We start from the raw sequence: 17,230 nt of genomic DNA, 5'->3' as shown, positions 1-17,230 counted from the left end.
AATGTATTTTTCTTTTAACTTTTATTTTTATATGCAATAATTAAGGTTTTACACAAGATTAAATTAACTTTATATATCCATTATATTCGTACATTTCTCACTTTCAGGTAAAAAAAACAACAAAAAAGAAACTGAATTTAAGTGAATATAAAATACACCTCAACATAACACTGAACCATCAAGAACTCTGGACTGGTTACTGCAAGATGTTTGTGTATTTGCATCCATGTATATTTGATTGTATGCCGACGATGTTGTTCTGTATTTTTCGTTCCCCAGCTTTTGGAGATATAGGAAAATTTCCTAGCAAGGTTAGGTTTGACAGTTACAGGCTCATGAAAATAGCACACACACACACATATATACAGTATATATATAATAAAAAGTGTTAAAATGTAATAGTTTTTTTTTATTTTTTTCATAGACTAGAACAGATAATTATATTCTGGTGCATTATTATGAATTGATTTCTTTTAGTTTTACCAGCAGGGCTGAATATTGCTGTGTGATTTTGTCTAAATCAATAAAAAATAAAAATAAAAGTTTATAGAAAGAAATTAAGTAAAAAAAAAATAACTGACCAGACTAATCAAGGTAAATTTACGGTATGACTGAAAATCGTTTTCACACCTACAACTCAAGCACCACAGAAGACAACTTATATACAGAAACTGTACAGTGAGTATAGCTTCTGAGTTTAAATCCCACCTAAATTTCCCACTTTCTTAGGAATTAAATCTTCCCTGTGTTAGTTTCATTCACAGCACCTTCGTCATGCTTTAACCTACTTTTTTTGCTGCACATTTTCTATTTTATCATTGGGTTCCACTCATTGAAATGTCTTCTTATCCAACTCACCACCTGGTTTGCAACTATAAAAAATCAAAGTAAACGGTCCTGGGCGTGACGTCACTCTGAGCTATTTCCACTTCTGACGACAAATGGAAGGCAGGGACATCTTTCTTCCCCTGTTTTGTCTCAAGATAAATAAGAACGAAAAAAAGGAATCCGAGAGTCTTCAGGTAGTGTTTTAGAAGACGATATCTTAAGCTCCTATTTGTACCACATCCTATCTCTCTCTCTCTCTGAATTTCCCACACAAATAAATCAAGCTTTTTTCTTTTTTTTTTTTGTTTCAACTGCTTTCGGTGAGTCATCAATAGACGGCGGCTTCGCTGCTCAAGTTCTGCTGATCTGATACGTTTAACAGCCTCTTTTATTTTAGCTGATTTGTGGCGGTTCCTGGGAAATGTGTCTTTATATTACATCTGCAGTTCAGCCTTCGCCATCAATCTGGGTTGTCTTTTCGAAGCTGGGATTTTGCAGCACAGAGATTGCGCCGGTAGAGTTCAATTGATGGAGCTTTTTAAAACGCTGAGTAAAGGAATGAAGAAAACAAGGTGTTAGGACAGAAGAAAGTTGGTAATCGACCCTTGTTTTGTTCCTTGTTGTAGGTTCAGGTCGATTACAGGTCTGACCATTTCTGGAAGAAGCAGAAATTCGGGGAATTAACATTGTCTAACGTCAGTGGAGGGCCGTGCATTAAAAAAAAAAAGCCTTCAGTAATGTTTGTTCCAACTCTCAATAACTACCATATTTTCCGCACTATAAGGCGCACTTGAAAGCCTTAACATTTCTTAAAAAACGACGGTGGACGTCTATGGAGTAAGATTACTGCCACCATTTTGAGCGAGTGTGTCTCGGTTGTCGTACACTCAAAACATTTATTTTTGCACAAAATCATTCTGCTGCGCGCTCAACCCATCATACACGTGCGTTTAACACGTCATACATGCGCTCTCTAGCTGTCATAAACGCGCTCAACTTCACCGCTGCTCTCTCAACATTTGTCTGCTCACAACACCAGTCTCACACGCTGCTGCTTGAAGCCTTTTAAGCATCATTTGAACATCGTTACCATGGGAGTGAAAGGAGTTGACAGAACGCTTAGTTTGACTTTATCTGACTGTTTTGTTGACATTCCCTTTAGCACAGCTTTATCTAGTGGATGTATAACGCAACCCCAGTAAAATGTTTGACTGTATCTTTTATTCTATGCGCCTTATAATCTGGTGCACCTAATAGTGCGGAAAATACAGTACTTTAAGGTTATTTTTACACCACGTAGGTCACTGTTATAGGTCAATAAGACGTTCAGAGCTTTATCAAATGAGCACAACATCAGTGCATCACCGTCTGTGTGGTTGCCATGGCAACAATACGCACTTCCTGCATCGAAAGTTAGTAATGACGAAAAACAAAACACGGAGGAACAACCACAGCAGGTGTTCAATCAGCAGCTACGTCACATTGAGACCATAATAATGCAATAATGCAGCCCCGACCACCGAAAGCATCAGCGTTTGACTCCCAGGAATGAGAGCCTGTGGAGTCAATCACTCCTCCAGAGTAACATATTGACGATTTATAGAAACCATAATGCAGAAAGGCAGTAGGAAGAGCTGTTGCATCATAGACGAACACTTGTATCTCCAGAATGAATGCCTTTAGTGAGGAAACATAATCCGAGTGCCACAAGTCTACACTGCAGCTACAGCTATAACACTCAAAAAAAGCATCACTAATAACCTCGTAAAGCGCAACATTATTCAGGAAAATTGTGTTTACTCACGTAGTTCATGGTCAAATCTTTTGACCGCTTGTGACAGACTCGCCTCGGAGTTGCCGATGTCTAGCTTTTCTTGAAAAGTCCTTCTTGAAAACGGCTTTGATAATGCATCTGCAACCAAGTTAGTTTCGTCTTCTCCTTCAGCCATTGTGGGTTTTAAATAAACACACGTACACTATATTTCTGTTCGTTTCAGGGGGGCTTTCTGCCCCCTTAGATATAAAGTTCTGGACATCTCCCTTACTAAGTATGTATTACATATGGCTTGAATTTCAGCGGGAGTCTTCTGCCCCCATTGCTCCCCCCATGAAACTTTTCGGTGATCTATATGTTAATTTACACGATTTTCTTTTGTTTTTGTTAAACTATAGTAGTCATGAGAAAAGTATCGCTCTCATGAGGTCACAGTGAAACTGAAACTTATTAGTTTGCTCATTTAATTCATTAAATACATATTTTTTTCCCTTTTTCTTTTTTTAAATGTGCTTTTTGGAGGAATATAAGGATTTAGCGTATTTAGCTTTATTCTTTGATGTCATGGCATATGGCAATGGCATTTTTCTTTTGCATTTGATTTGTTTTTTGTTACAAGAATATTTTGAAATTATGTTTTCTGAAGGATCAATTAAATTAATAAAAATGTCTGGAATATTCAATCAAATAAAGAGTAATTTTATTCTATAATCCTTTTTTATTCTTTTTATTTTTAAGTTTATCCATCCTATGTGCTTTTTGGGGGAAATAGAATAGAATAAAATATTATGCAATAAAACAACACATTTAGCTTATTTGCCTTTTATTTTTTGGTGTCACGGTATAAATGAACATTTAGTTTTGCAATTGCTTTTGTAACAAAATATGTAAAATAATTAAAAAATATTTTAATAAAATAAATAATATATATTTTAATAAAATAAATAAAAAATATAGAATACAATCAAATAAAGATGAATCTTACTTTATAATCCTTTTTTTTTATTCTTTTTTAGTTTCAAGTTTATCCATCATAATGAAGCTTTTATTATTTGTCTCGTTTTACTTTTGGAGTCACAGTATATAATATCATTTAATTTATATTTTTTAATCAATTTTTTAACATTTTTACATTTAATACAGTTGTCGTAACGAACAAAACCCAAGAAACACAAGGCTTGTGTTTTATCCGAAGCTTCAGGTCCAGTTAGGAGTAACAAACATGGCTGCCTTCACCCACCACTGAGTGATGCTTCTTCTCCACCAAACGTGGATAAAGGCTCGGCCGCCTGACAATCCCGAGCACACAAACCTCCGGCTGCCGCCTTGAACGACGCCGCTCTCCACATTGGCCCGCGGTCACGTTAGAAAAGTGTGATAATGAATGAAACGTCCTCCTGAACAGCCATTAGCGAAGCTTATCTCTCCAGCGGCTCCCACAGGCCCCGGCTATCACAAAAAGACCACAAGCCTGTCTGAGGCGGGAGAAGCTTTTCCACCGTCACTGTCCTTCTTCCACACGTTCGTCTTCTTAAACCTTCACGACGGCGCTCCTCTGTTCATAAGTTTGAACGTACTGAGCTGAAGTTTCAACTTTTCAACTTAAACGTACATATTATTCTATAGTCTAGCGTACAATCTAATGTATCTATACCTTTTTTTTTTTCATTTTACTTTTAACTTTATTAAGGAGTTCTGACAAATCTAAGGTTTAACCACAATAACAAAAAATAAAACTGTCCCCACAATGGATGGTGTTGTATATGTGTGTGTCTCCCTTTTGTATACGAAATTAGTTTTAAAAAATATATAGTTTTCACCAGTTTACAGTGTATTTTATTTTTTGTAAAATTGACTGAGACACAGGCTCATGTTACTTCAGAGAAAATATATATAGTTTTTCAAAATAAAAGACCTTACAGACGATATGAATTGTTGGCACAGAAATAAATGCCTCACAGGGTTTCGGACCTTGGATTTAAAAATGTAAAAATCATGGCCTGTGGCCGACATTTGGCCCCGTCAAGTTAATTTACGTGGCCCACCGGATGGTTGGCTTAAAATTTAAGTAGATATATGTTGTGGTTTTATCTATGAAGATGCCTGTGTTTAAGATAAGATAAGGTAAAGATAGGAACACTTTCAATATGAGTAAAACTAAAATTGAAAAACTGGAATTTGATGTGTTGGTTGATGGACAAACACATAAATTGAGCTTCCAAGAATTAAAAGACAATATAGCAATCAATCAGCTCAAACTTCCTGTTGATAAATATACTTCAACCCACGAGTAACTCTGCTGAACTATTTTGGCCCCTATCCTGGACCCTCATATTTTCACATTTTTTCATTGGAATTCTAAACTTATTTGTAAATTGTATTTTCAGATGCCGACAATTATGAACTTCAACATCAGTTAATAATATCTGCTTTTATTAGTTATTTCCTATTTAATGCTTTTATTTTGTTTTGCTACTTCCTGCTTTGATTTAGCGTATGTAGCTTTCCAAAACTCTTGGTGAATCTCAGCTGGAGCCAATCACGGCTGATCATGTGCTGCTGGTTCGAGAGGTTTCTGGAAAGAAGATGCAAGATTGTTCTGTTCTACGGTAAATCATGAATGTCTATGTATACTTTATTCATATACTTATTTTTTTTTATTCCGTTGCACATTTTGTGTGTATTTTTCAGCTACCATGCGTGATTTCTTTGTTTTTATTTTACCTAGAGTAGCTAGTTATACACTGTATTATTTGAGCTCTTATTGTCCATGTTTGTTGGACTATTTGTATCTTTTGGTTGTTTTGTTTATTTGTGTACTTGATGGATGTATATTTTATACATTTTTCCCCAGTAATATAACATCAATTTTGAACTTTAAGAATGCTTCTTCTTTATCTATTTCATATAGATCTTAGTAGTAAACTATTTAAAATGTATATATATTTTGGCATATTTTGGGTTGTTTTATTTAAAAAGGAAAATGTATCTTAACATGATTTACTGACTGACACCTGTCAATGAACATTGTTTACACATCATCTGCTGTCAATCAGTTTCACCTGACGTTCGCTATATTTCGCTTCATAGATGGATTCAGCATCTATTATTCATCCCAGAATAATCTGTGAGATCCCAAACTGATATGAACGCATCCGGTGCTGCTTCACAAACAACCTGCTCCTCTGGATGTCTTAAAAAAAAGAAGAAAATTCCAGGTAAGAGAATTTTGGTACTGCTTTCATTTTGAAAAAGTGAACTTTTCAATTTAAAAGCTATTTACTTTTGTCCCGCGGGAGACCAAATGGTTCCTCTCCTCTGGAGCTGCATTATTAATGAGACATGAAAGTCAAAGCAGAGATTTCCAAAGTGTGATTTGTTCATGCCTCGCTGTCATTCTACCTGGATGCACTTCAGCTACATAAAAGCCTCGGTGCTTTTGTATCGCTGTGACATCACTCTGAGAATGGATCTTTTTTTTTCCATCCTATTGTTTCGTTTCCATTGATTATTTTTTAAATCGCTTGTCGCTTCATTTTTCTTACGATGGCTCAAACGTTGATACTTTCTTGGCCAGTAAATGGAATAAAAGTGTAAGAATTTAAAGGTCACGGTATTTTATTACAGATTTGTTGTTTTCTTCAAAAATATGTCACAAAAGATTTCAGTGAGTGTGTTTTAAATAAAGTCCTTCAAACTTACTTTTTGGGTTCAAATAAAACATATTGGGGAAGAAAAAGGCGTTTTAAAATATAAATCCTGGGTAGCTAACCAAGAAGAAAACCTTAATTTCTATGATTTTAATTTTGCAATAATTCAGAATTTCTGAGGTCAAAATCACTGAAATACACGTACAGTCATAAAATAAATCCTTTTTTTGTTTGGGATTAACCAATAGTAAAGCCCATTGAAGGAATCTGCCCACACTTGTATCAATTAAGTTACACCTAACTGCTTTTTAAAGTTGTATATATGAAGAAATAACTTCAATTTGTACTTTTTAAATATCCATAATTCAGCATAAACATCAAAATATAATTTGCTAAAGAGCTTTTGTTTTATGGTCCTATTTTCCCTTTTAAACAATTAACTTTCTAAGTACTGTTTACATTTTCTATACTTTACTTGACCTTTTAAGTATATATTTTATTGGGTATTATTTTGATTGTTTAAGCGCTTTGTGACCCTGGTCTAGAAAAGCGCTCTACAAATATAAATTACTTACTTACTTACTAATTAAGTTGAACAGACATTTTCAAAAAAGGTCTTATTTCCTTCTTTTTTTTTTTTTCATATTTTCGTGTTATTTACTAGAAATGTGTGTGTGTGTGTGTGTGTGTGTATGTATGTATGTGTATATATATATATATATATATATATATAGTTTCTCTCCATTTCAATCACACAACAAACCCAGTGTATAATGTATCCTCTTATGAAACTCCAACACCAAACTAAATGTGTAATTTCATCAAAAAATCCTGGTAAAAAACATGCGTTTTAAACGTACCTGGAGTTTCCGCAGCAAGTCTCTGCGACACCTGCAGCGATCCGTGTAGCACTTCTGGTTTAGTGAGATGTAAACAGAAACTGTGACCTGAAAAACATGGAGGTATTATGTCATTACGAAGTTCATGTTTGAGAATCTGATGACACAAAAAAAAAAGTCAGTCCTGGTGAAGTTCAGGGTCTCTCGCTACATGATTAGAATTTTTTTTCAAAGCTTTTGAGCTTAAGTGTTTTGACTCCTCTGACCATCTTCACGCCTCCAGTTTCAACTAGGATCACCTCGCCCTGCTTCCATTGTTCGCTAACCTTTTTCTTAACTCTTGTCTGTCACTCATGATTTTCTAATAAAGTTGGACTTTATTGAAGGCCAGAATCACACATCTTGGATTTACCATGTTTTTCTCAAGGAAGGTTTTGGAAATACTTGATCAGGCCAAAGGGGGACTGAAGACCCCAATTTAATTCAAATATGTCTAATTTTTGATGGAACTTTAATCCTATTTACATAATACTACATGAAGGAACATTCCAGAATTGTATCTCCGTTCACCTTCGGTAAAGGGTTTAAATGAAACCATGGATGTCCAGACATCTTCACACCAGGTAGCCTTTTAAAAACAACTTTATTTAATTGACATAGGTAACAATAGTCTTTGGGGCACATTTACAAGATGAATGCGACTCATCATGTTTCATCAACACTGACCCACTTTGAGCTGTTGCAGACAAGACTGTTGCATAACGTTGAAAAAAATCATCATTTGTTGCGGCTAAACAACCCGGTCTCTGAAGCCAAATATCCACTAAGCAAGGTCTTTATTTTCATTTCTTTCACAAGGAAGATGAATACCTTGCTTGGTGAAGGATGAACTGCAAACGGTGAGAATCACAAATGGGGATTAGAAATGATAAAATCTGGGATATTCCAAACCTTAATATCATTGGGGTTTTTTAGTATTAAAATACAAAATGTGTCATACCCTTTTTAAGGGTATTATATTCATGGAAATCTTCATTTATAAACATTTTTCCACTAGTTTAAAGGTTTATTGTTTGAGTAAACACACCTGGAACGATTGGCTGGACATGTCAAGAGTCACGTTTTTCACCGCAAAATACATTTAATGGAGTAATAATCAATAGAACATAAATGATATGAATCATTTTTTCTTTCTGTGTTAACTGTTAACCTGGACCAGGGGCTTTGGGACAACTGATGTGCGGTACCATTGACTTTTGAACCCCCAAAGTTCTATCTACTTGCTTTTTGCTGCCTTTCGAATAAAGATAATTCTGTATGATTGATGGACAGTGAAAATATTGAGCCAAGAACAAATAGCTCTACTTTATATTCACTTCCGATTTATCTTCATCTCTTCGGAAACTGAATAAATGCAACAGGTATTTAATACCATGTTTAAAGGAGGCGGGGGGGTTAAGCTTGAATAATGTTTATGATTGAAATCGATTTTACGTCAAATAACGGGATCTTACAACTGTTGGTTTTCTCTGAAGCTGTAAACTCCCCAGTTGTATTTTCCAATGTGACTCTGCAGAACGGTATTTAATTTAGCTGCACACTAGAGATAAGCATTCGCAAGAACAATTAAAATAAATTACTGGAAAATGTTCAAACGGCGGGAAAAAAACCCAGGAGGCAAATATCAAACTGCTTATCAAGAAAAAAATCTTTAATTTGTCGGATATTATTTTCACAATAATTCCTAATGGAGGAGAAAGTCATGAGTTGGGAGAATTATTTGTTAGTGACTACCTAGAGACCTGGAAACGGGTTGGAAGTTTAATGTTTTTCTTCTCTCTCTGCTGTAGTCTGCACAATTTTTTTTTGTTTTTTTTTGATAATATGCTGCCCTTGTTATACAGGAAGGTGGAATTCAAGCAACCACTTGAACATTGTTTCGCTGGGTCTAATTACCGCGGACGCAAATGCATATACGTGTGGCGTGATGTGGGCGGTGATATTTTTTCACTGTGACTCATCCCGCCAGCTCACACAGGTGATGCCAGGTGAAACCCATCAGACTCATATTGTAAGTAAGTAAGTAAGTAATATTTATTTATATAGCGCTTTTCCAGACCAGGGTCACAAAGCGCTTTAACAATCAAAACAATACTCAAAAAAGTATATACTTTAAAGATCAAGATAATACTGAGAACAACACAGGAGTTCCAGAAAATCAAGGAAAAGCCTGAACAAATAGAAACGTCTTAAGATGTTTCTTAAAGGAGTCAGTAGATCCATCAAGCGAAAAGAGAGAGGAAGATCGTTCCAAAGCTTAGGAGCAACAGCCTGAAAAGATTTCTCTCCTCTGGTCCTGAACCGTGTGCGTGGAACCATAAGTAGATTCTGATCCACAGACCTCAGAGCCCGAGCTGGGGTGTAAGGCTGGATCAGATCACTGATGTAAGGAGGAGTCTGACCATGAATAGATCTGAAAGTAAGAATTTTAAAGTTGATCCTGAAAGAAACTGGAAGCCAGTGAAGAGTTTTAAGGACCGGAGAAATGGGAGTTCTTCTACTTGAGCGGGTTAGAATTCTGTCTGTTTTATACCGTTTTTTATTATAGTTTAGGTTGATCCCAACTCTTCGTAACACTGTCTAAAAAGACACGCAACCGTGCGACTCGTGCTTCTGAGGTCGGTCATAAAGCAAGGGTTATATCTACAGAATAAAGAATAAAGTGCAGTCTAAGTCTAAGAAGTCGGTTATTTCCAAACCTTCTCTGGTTTGTACCGCCTTAAGTGGCTCAAACGTATGCGGATTTTTCGTCGGGCCCGACTCTCTGAGAGGGCTTAGAGACCCATTAGAGGGTTTTGCCTTGTGATCGTGAAGCTAGAGATGCGACCAGCGTTACCATGGCGACGTTTTAATCAACCGCGTTGTCTTTTAATATATGCCGCCAACAATGGAGCCACTAGAACCTTCAGATGCACCGTTGGCCCGCTCGCTAATGGCCGTCCATTTACTTCACTTTGGATGTGTGATGTTCCATTTCTGCAATCAATAGATAAGTGTGGAATATTGTCGCGAGGCTTATGATGCACTAGAAAATGTTGTTTGTGAAGGATCATGGGTACTTAAGATGTAATAAGATCAAAGCGAACCAGGATGTGTGATTTGATATTCTAGAAAATGTGCCTTTTTTCTTTGAAGGTCCTGCGTTTAATGCAATATAAGCACATTCTGAAGACATTTCAAAGCTTTTAAAAGGGTTTATATAAGACTTTCTGATCGTTTTTAACAATGTATTAAAAGTTTTATGTAAGTGATCAACTTTAAAAAGTCCTAAATTTGGATAAATGTCAGGTTTATAAATTATAATCTGTGGGAAAAATGTCACCAGGGTTGTAATAAAAAAGTCAATATTATAGTTGAGTTTGGAAAATATTTTTTCAATGCAGTGTTTCATACATAAAATCAATATTTTAAGGATAACTGGAAATATCACTGGTATTTAAGAAGTATGTGGATTGATAAATTAAGATCAAATATTGTACATAAATTGTACTTTATTGAAGATTAAATGAATAATTGATTGGTTACTTACTGCAAATACAAAACCTAACAAGAAAAAGTAAGAGTAAGACAAAGTATTGCTTTAACCCTTTAATATATATATATAATATAGATTCATTAGACTGTATTAAAGCAATATAAAATAATTCAAGTGACCCAGAGACCACACAAGGGTTAAAACAACCGTAATCCATTTGTATTGCTCATTTTGACACATTTTCACAACATGACAGCTCGGCGCTATAATGCTAATCAAGATCAGCCATGACGCGATGCTTCGCTAGAAAATCCAACCAGCCTTTTTTTTCAGTTCTTTATCCCTTTGCGACCTTGTCCAACCAGAGCCTGAATTAAGTCTGGTACAATTTCAAAGAGAAGAAGAAGGACTTCTGATGGAGGCTATGGACTGACGGTACAATGGAAACCTGAGGTAAAACACTTTATAAATGTAACGCTTTGAAAGTGAATTAAAAGTCTCTTACGCCAAGTTCTCAGCTTGTCTTCTGTGATGCAAGACTAAGAAATACTCTAAATCTTTTGTTCTTGCCATTTTGTAGCTATTTTGACAAAACAAAATTGGAATAAATTGCAGTAATGCCTCTTATTTTGTATCCTCGCAAGGCTCAAAGACAAACTGTCAGAACACTTGTTTTTTTGTTGTTTTTTTTTCTCGGGCGATAAGGCATAAGAGACTTCCCTCAAAGCAAACAGCTAACTTCCAACGAGACGCATTGTGCAACAGCACGACGCAGAAATGGAACATTTTCACACCAGGCAGATGCAGACTTTCAGCTCTTTGAGAGCGAAGGCAGCCGACTGTCAGCGGGATAACAGCCGATCTGTAGGACGCGCTCTGTCAGAAGCGAGCAACACTCCTGCTTGCAGCCTCCACTACCTAATACACGGACCTGTTTGTCTGCCAAACGCGGCAGACAGGAAATGATGGGGGACTCTCTGCACTTGACACACGTCCGTCAGGGTAATGTATAGAAGCCGCTCGGCGAGGAGAAGACGGGGGAGGACGTGAGGTGTCCTGAGCTCAAACCTGTGATTGACTCTGAGCGGCGGCGGCCCGTCTGTCAGCGAGTGCATATGTGTGACGGCTCACTTCTTCTTCTTCTTCTTCCTACTCCTGCAGCGGCGTGGACTCATCACAGCGTGAGCGTGTTATCTCAGCGTGCAGGTCGAGGCTTAAAGAGAGGGCGAGACTTTTACATCGAAAATCGCCCTCTGCTGAGTCATTAAGGTATTTTTTTTTTTACGCCAAGCAGGTACTGGAAGTGATTCGATTCAATCTGGATTTGAAAAACCAACGGGAGTATTTGACTCCATTTGTTTTAAGGGTTTGCTTCATTTTTCTGTTATGCCTCAAAAAAAAACAAACGTCTTTATTAGCCTCATAGCTCTCTTTAAGGTAAGGTAACACTTTATTGATCGTTTTTTTTCCAATAGCCAATACATACAAGTAAATATAAATTATTTGAAAATAATAAAATATAAATCAAAATAAAATGAGAACAAGAACATAAAGAGAAACAATTAAACTTTTAAACAATTTCCCGAAGGAGACCTCCTGAGGGATCAATAAAGTTTTACCTTACCTTACCTTAGAAAGAACAAGATGACACTTCTTTCTTCTTTGATCTATGTTCTTTGCCTTTATCTTTAGACTTAGATTGTGTAACTGTGTTCTTTCTCTTTATTTCTCTTGTTCTTATTTTATTTTGATTTATTTTTGATTTTTTATAAAAAATTGCTGTATGTATTGGCTATTGGAAAAAACAATTTCCCGAAGGAGACCTCCTGAGGGATCAATAAAGTTTTACCTTACCTTACCTTACACAATCTAAGTCTAAAGATAAAGAACATAGATCAAAGACAAAGGATACAAAGACTAACATAGAACAGAACATCCGGATACTTTTACTCCACTCCTGCCCCCGAACTCAGAATTGTAGAATTTAATAGCCCGAGGGATGAATGAGTCCCTGAGTCTATTTGTTTTGCACCTGGGAAGGAGCATTCGTGCACTCATTCTGCTTCTCTGCTCAATGATGACAGTGTTCAGAGGATGGCTGTCATCATCCATGATGGACAGTAGTTTGTTCAATGATCTCCTCTCAGTAACTGTCACCAGTGAGTCCAGCTTCATTCCAACCACAGAACCAGCCCTCCTGATCAACCTGTCCAACCTGTTGACACTCCTCTTGGACACATTTCCACCCCAACACACCACAGCATAGAACAGGACACTGGCCACCACATTAGAATCGTGTTAAAAAAAAAAAAGCAACATATTAGGGTTTGGAGTGTTTGTCGGCTTCATTCATCTGCCTCAATCGACAAACTGTCCTGTTTTATTGGACGCTACATTAACTACAGAGGGGACGGTCCCTGTTGTCATTGCTCACAAATAAGGTTAAATGGCTGCTGTACGGCCTCGTCCAGGCGTGAGTCATTGCTCGGCGAGCTGAAATTCTCCATCGACACGTCGGTGACGTCAAGCCCGGGGGCAGAGGCCGGAGGATATATTGCTAACTGTAATCTGCGTCTATGGGTTTGCACCCTCCAAAGGGCAAATATATTTCAATTTAACCTTGTGATTAAGCAGTGTTACTCCAGGAATCGAGATGTGTTCCCGTCTTCCCACGGTGCTAAAAGGCTGTATCGTTCCGCAGTCCTAACAAACAGACTCCAGTTCTCCAGCCTGCAGAGAAGAAGAGCTGGCGAAGGTTGAAAAGAAGACCATTCTCTGCAGGAGACTGTTCTGATATATTTTTGTTCATTCGCTAAACCTCTGACTTTAGCGTCCCCTCCAGCAATATCCACCTTTTTTTTCAAGTGAACACGCCGAGTCGGAAAGTCTGACGGCACAAAAGGATTTCACTGTTATCAGCAAGTGTGAACCGTTATGGGACTTAATTCTACTACACACTATGTGACTTCGGGAGGGTTGGTGCAGATTCATGACAATGGCAAGTGATATATTTCCTATAAATGTATGGGGATAACTAGAAAAATGAAAGATAGATAGCAAGAGAGGACCTCCAATATCTACTATTGATGTTTCATCCCAACATCTTGTTTATCCGTGTTGTGTTGGTCCCTGGATTCAAATAATCTGACCATCTACAATGAGCACCAGTGCAATAAGTGTAAGACTGTCATTATTAGCACGTTACAATTGTTTTTCATGTTTTGTCTTAACCCTGTTTTATGTGGTATGGCACTTCTCTTCTCGTTTTGGAACCTTCATTTGAGACTTTTATGAGCTTTTGATTATTTTTGCAAAAACTTTGTGACGGACAGTAATTGCTTACCACTTCCAACTCTCTTAAATACATTGTTCTTCACTGACAGTTTAATCTGAGAGACCCTTGAAAATAATAGCAGGTACTGAGTGACTAAGTATGCTTAAGTTAAGGTTTCTTGCAAAGAAAAGTTATATATTTAAATCATTCAAAAATGAACAATGGATGTACTGTGATCAGTATTAATTTGGGGTGGACTTTTGTGTGATAGATAAACCACTTTACTGAACTCGCAGTCAAAATGAATTTGGATTAAACCCATCGATAGCTTTATCAAAGTAACAAACGACTTTATCTCTAAAAACCACTGTAGTATCAAAGGGACATTTTCGAACTAGTCATATTTTATACATGAAATACAAAATTAGAGAATTTTTTATTACAATAAAATCTGCAATGAGCCACAACAACATGCAAGTCTTTTAAACCTTTATTATTGATAACAACCATGCATTTTTCAATGTTTAACTCCCTGTTAAGAACTTTTATTTGAATTGGTCTTAATATACTTTTTTGGTCAATGGCTCATAATGACAATAGATTAAGTTTATATTCACATTATAAATGAGACCTCAGAATACCAATTGAACCAGAAATCTTTATTGTCCTGTAAATCATCTTTTAATATATATAGAGAGAGTAGTTTGATAAAATAAACTTACTATAGTACTCACTGGTGTCTAATATTAAAAGTGGGTTTGAAACACCAGAACTGACAAACTCATAGTCCAGAGACAATGAATTTTACATTCTTTTACAACTTTGTTTCTTCAAAGTTTTTGCTAAGTATAATCACACACAGATATGCTAACAAAATACCACTATATAAGCTATAATAAAAACAGGGATTGATGTGGATTTTCTTTCTACTTTTTGCTATCGTAACCTGGTACTTTAGCAAAATGACTCCTCAGAGTCCAGTTAGTTTTTGGTGTTTGCATTGTTGCATGCTTTTTCTGCCACCATTAATTTAGTTTGAAATTTCCTGAAATGTGCAGGGTGTCGCCAAAGTTTGGAAACTTTGGAATGCCAAAATACTCTCAAGGTCTCACTATTAATGAGGGAATTACCCAGAAGCGCACCAGTGTTACTATTAACTTTAGAACGAAATGTAACTTGGTTTTCCTTGTGCAAATTATGTGTTTACCTTACGCAAATTATAATATGAAGCAATGTATCTCAATTCAAAATCTCACTTCGAGAATATTTTTGCAGCTGAATGTTGCAAGTTCCTTTGAAGTACTAGATGTTACAATCCGTGGTGTTTGCACCATTCCCTTTTCCCTTCTTAACTATAGTGCTTTTGTTTCATGAAAGGTTTTCTTGAACTAGATTGATAAACATTTCATTTTGTTATTGTAAAAACAACACTGAGGTGATTGATGTCCCAGAAGATCGAGAGCAGCTGCAGAGATCTCGCGTGCAATACATGTGACACGCTATTAAACATTATCTTTGTCAGCGGTGGTCAGCGCTTGTTTCTCTGCGGAGCAGCAGGCTGAATAAACCAAGGGTTTGTCGGGGATGAATCCGGCCTGCCCGGAGGCTGGAGCAGCAGTAGCGAGGACACTGTGGTCCGAACGCATCTTGCACCTGGTGGGCTTCTTTTGCTGCAGTGCACCTTCAGCCCGGGGTTAGATTCCCCTCTCACGGCTGTGTCTGGCGCTCTGCAGGGCACCGTGACAACGGGACTTTTTTTTGTTTATTTTGATGTTGTGTTTTTTAACAACTTTAGGCAGCATCACCAGCTGTGCAAACAAATGCAGAAAATAAAAGCGTGAGTTTGTTGCTTTTGAGCCTATAGTCAAAGCTGTCAACGGCAAACACTTTTTTCCAAACTCGACGACAGTGAGCTGAAATGTACATAAAAACAAAGCCAAACCTTCAACTTCTGAAAAGTAGCTGATGGATGACTGTTTACTTTATAGACTGAAATACGTGTTGTGAAAGTACACAATTCTAGTTGCGGCGTAGCCTTGAAACCGACAACCACTCTCTGATGGCCCTTTTTTAAAAATCACCACACTATTATTTTTATAAAGGAATATCATGTTAGCAAAACGCATGTCGTAAATGTTGACTAAGTGAATGGAGAGGTTGTGCGAACACACACACAAACGTGATACAACAGTCAGAAATTGGATTTCCACTTGCGCATCGATCAGAATGATGTAATCATGGCAGCAGTTTCCAGCAGTTATGATGAAATCACTCGACTGTGAGAAATGGGTCAAACCTCAATGGGCAACACTGTACGTTGCATCTCGTGGACAGTTTCCTAACTAGAACAAGTGCCGAGACGGTTGACACCTGATCTTCTCAAATGAGAATCAAACTTTGGCTGCTAAAGTGACGGTTATTATCTCTAGCTAAGTCCTAGCATTCCATAGTCCTTATACAGTGGTACTAATTGTACTTAGTAACCCCTAAAACAGTGTTTGATCACCTATATCAACACTTTTCTTTTCTTTTTTTTTACCACTGTCATTTTGATAAAGCCTGACGGTAAGAAGGTTGCTGGTTTGGAAGCCTGCATCCTTAATGTTTTGTGTGTGTTAGCACAAGTTTACTCCAGGCACTCCGGTTTCCTCCCAGAGTCATTAGAGTACTAAATTAACATTTGTAGGTTTTAAGTGTTTTTGAAGCTCAATTTCCATTTTTTTGTTGGATTATTTGCGATTTAACAGCAGGACAGTATCTAGCAGTAGCCATAAAGGCGAATAACGGTTACTTTGAAACCTTAACTCAAGATGAAACTACAACAGATGACCATAATGGATTAATATGTTACTTTATCAACTATTCCAGGTACAAATATTAAGATAAAAAAACATTCATTTTTTGTTGACTCGTTGTACTTTTCTAACAGAAGTTGTTGAAAATACAGGTTTGACATGAGTAGTTGTGCTAAATGGATTAAGATGCAGGAGGCAGGTTTGCTGTGGCAACCCTTGAATAGAGATGCCAAAAAACAATAATGGAAAATATATATATTTCAATGCCGCCTCAAGCTAAACTCTCTTCTGAAGTGCTTTAAAAATCAATTATGATTAGTATTAGGACAACACAATATTTATCGTTTCAAATGATTTAGCAATAAAAGTCAATATAATGAAAAAAGCAGGAGATTGATATTTAAAAAGTAATATCTCAGTCTCAGTAATATCTTAGGTTATTTGCATTTCTGTTCAAATGTATAAAAGGTAGTCCTTAAATTGTGTAGAATTGAAGGAGGAAAGCATCGATAGAAACTATCAAATATGTCACACT

At 36.7% G+C, this 17,230-nt stretch overlaps 1 protein-coding gene across 1 annotated transcript in view; it reads right to left on the bottom strand.

Annotated features, from left to right (window-relative positions):
• elfn1a (extracellular leucine-rich repeat and fibronectin type III domain containing 1a) overlaps positions 1-17,230 on the bottom strand; it is a 111,658-nt gene that overhangs the window by 55,755 nt on the left and 38,673 nt on the right. Inside the window, exon 2 of the mRNA XM_087808594.1 lies at positions 7,113-7,199. The gene's annotated coding sequence lies outside the window, so the exon portion shown is untranslated. The remainder of the gene's footprint in view (positions 1-7,112; positions 7,200-17,230) is intronic.

This window comes from Callionymus lyra, chromosome 15 (assembly GCF_982586985.1).
Source record: "Callionymus lyra chromosome 15, fCalLyr1.hap1.1, whole genome shotgun sequence".
NCBI classification, from domain to species: Eukaryota; Metazoa; Chordata; class Actinopteri; order Syngnathiformes; family Callionymidae; genus Callionymus; species Callionymus lyra.
This window is presented reverse-complemented; position numbering and strand designations above follow the sequence as displayed.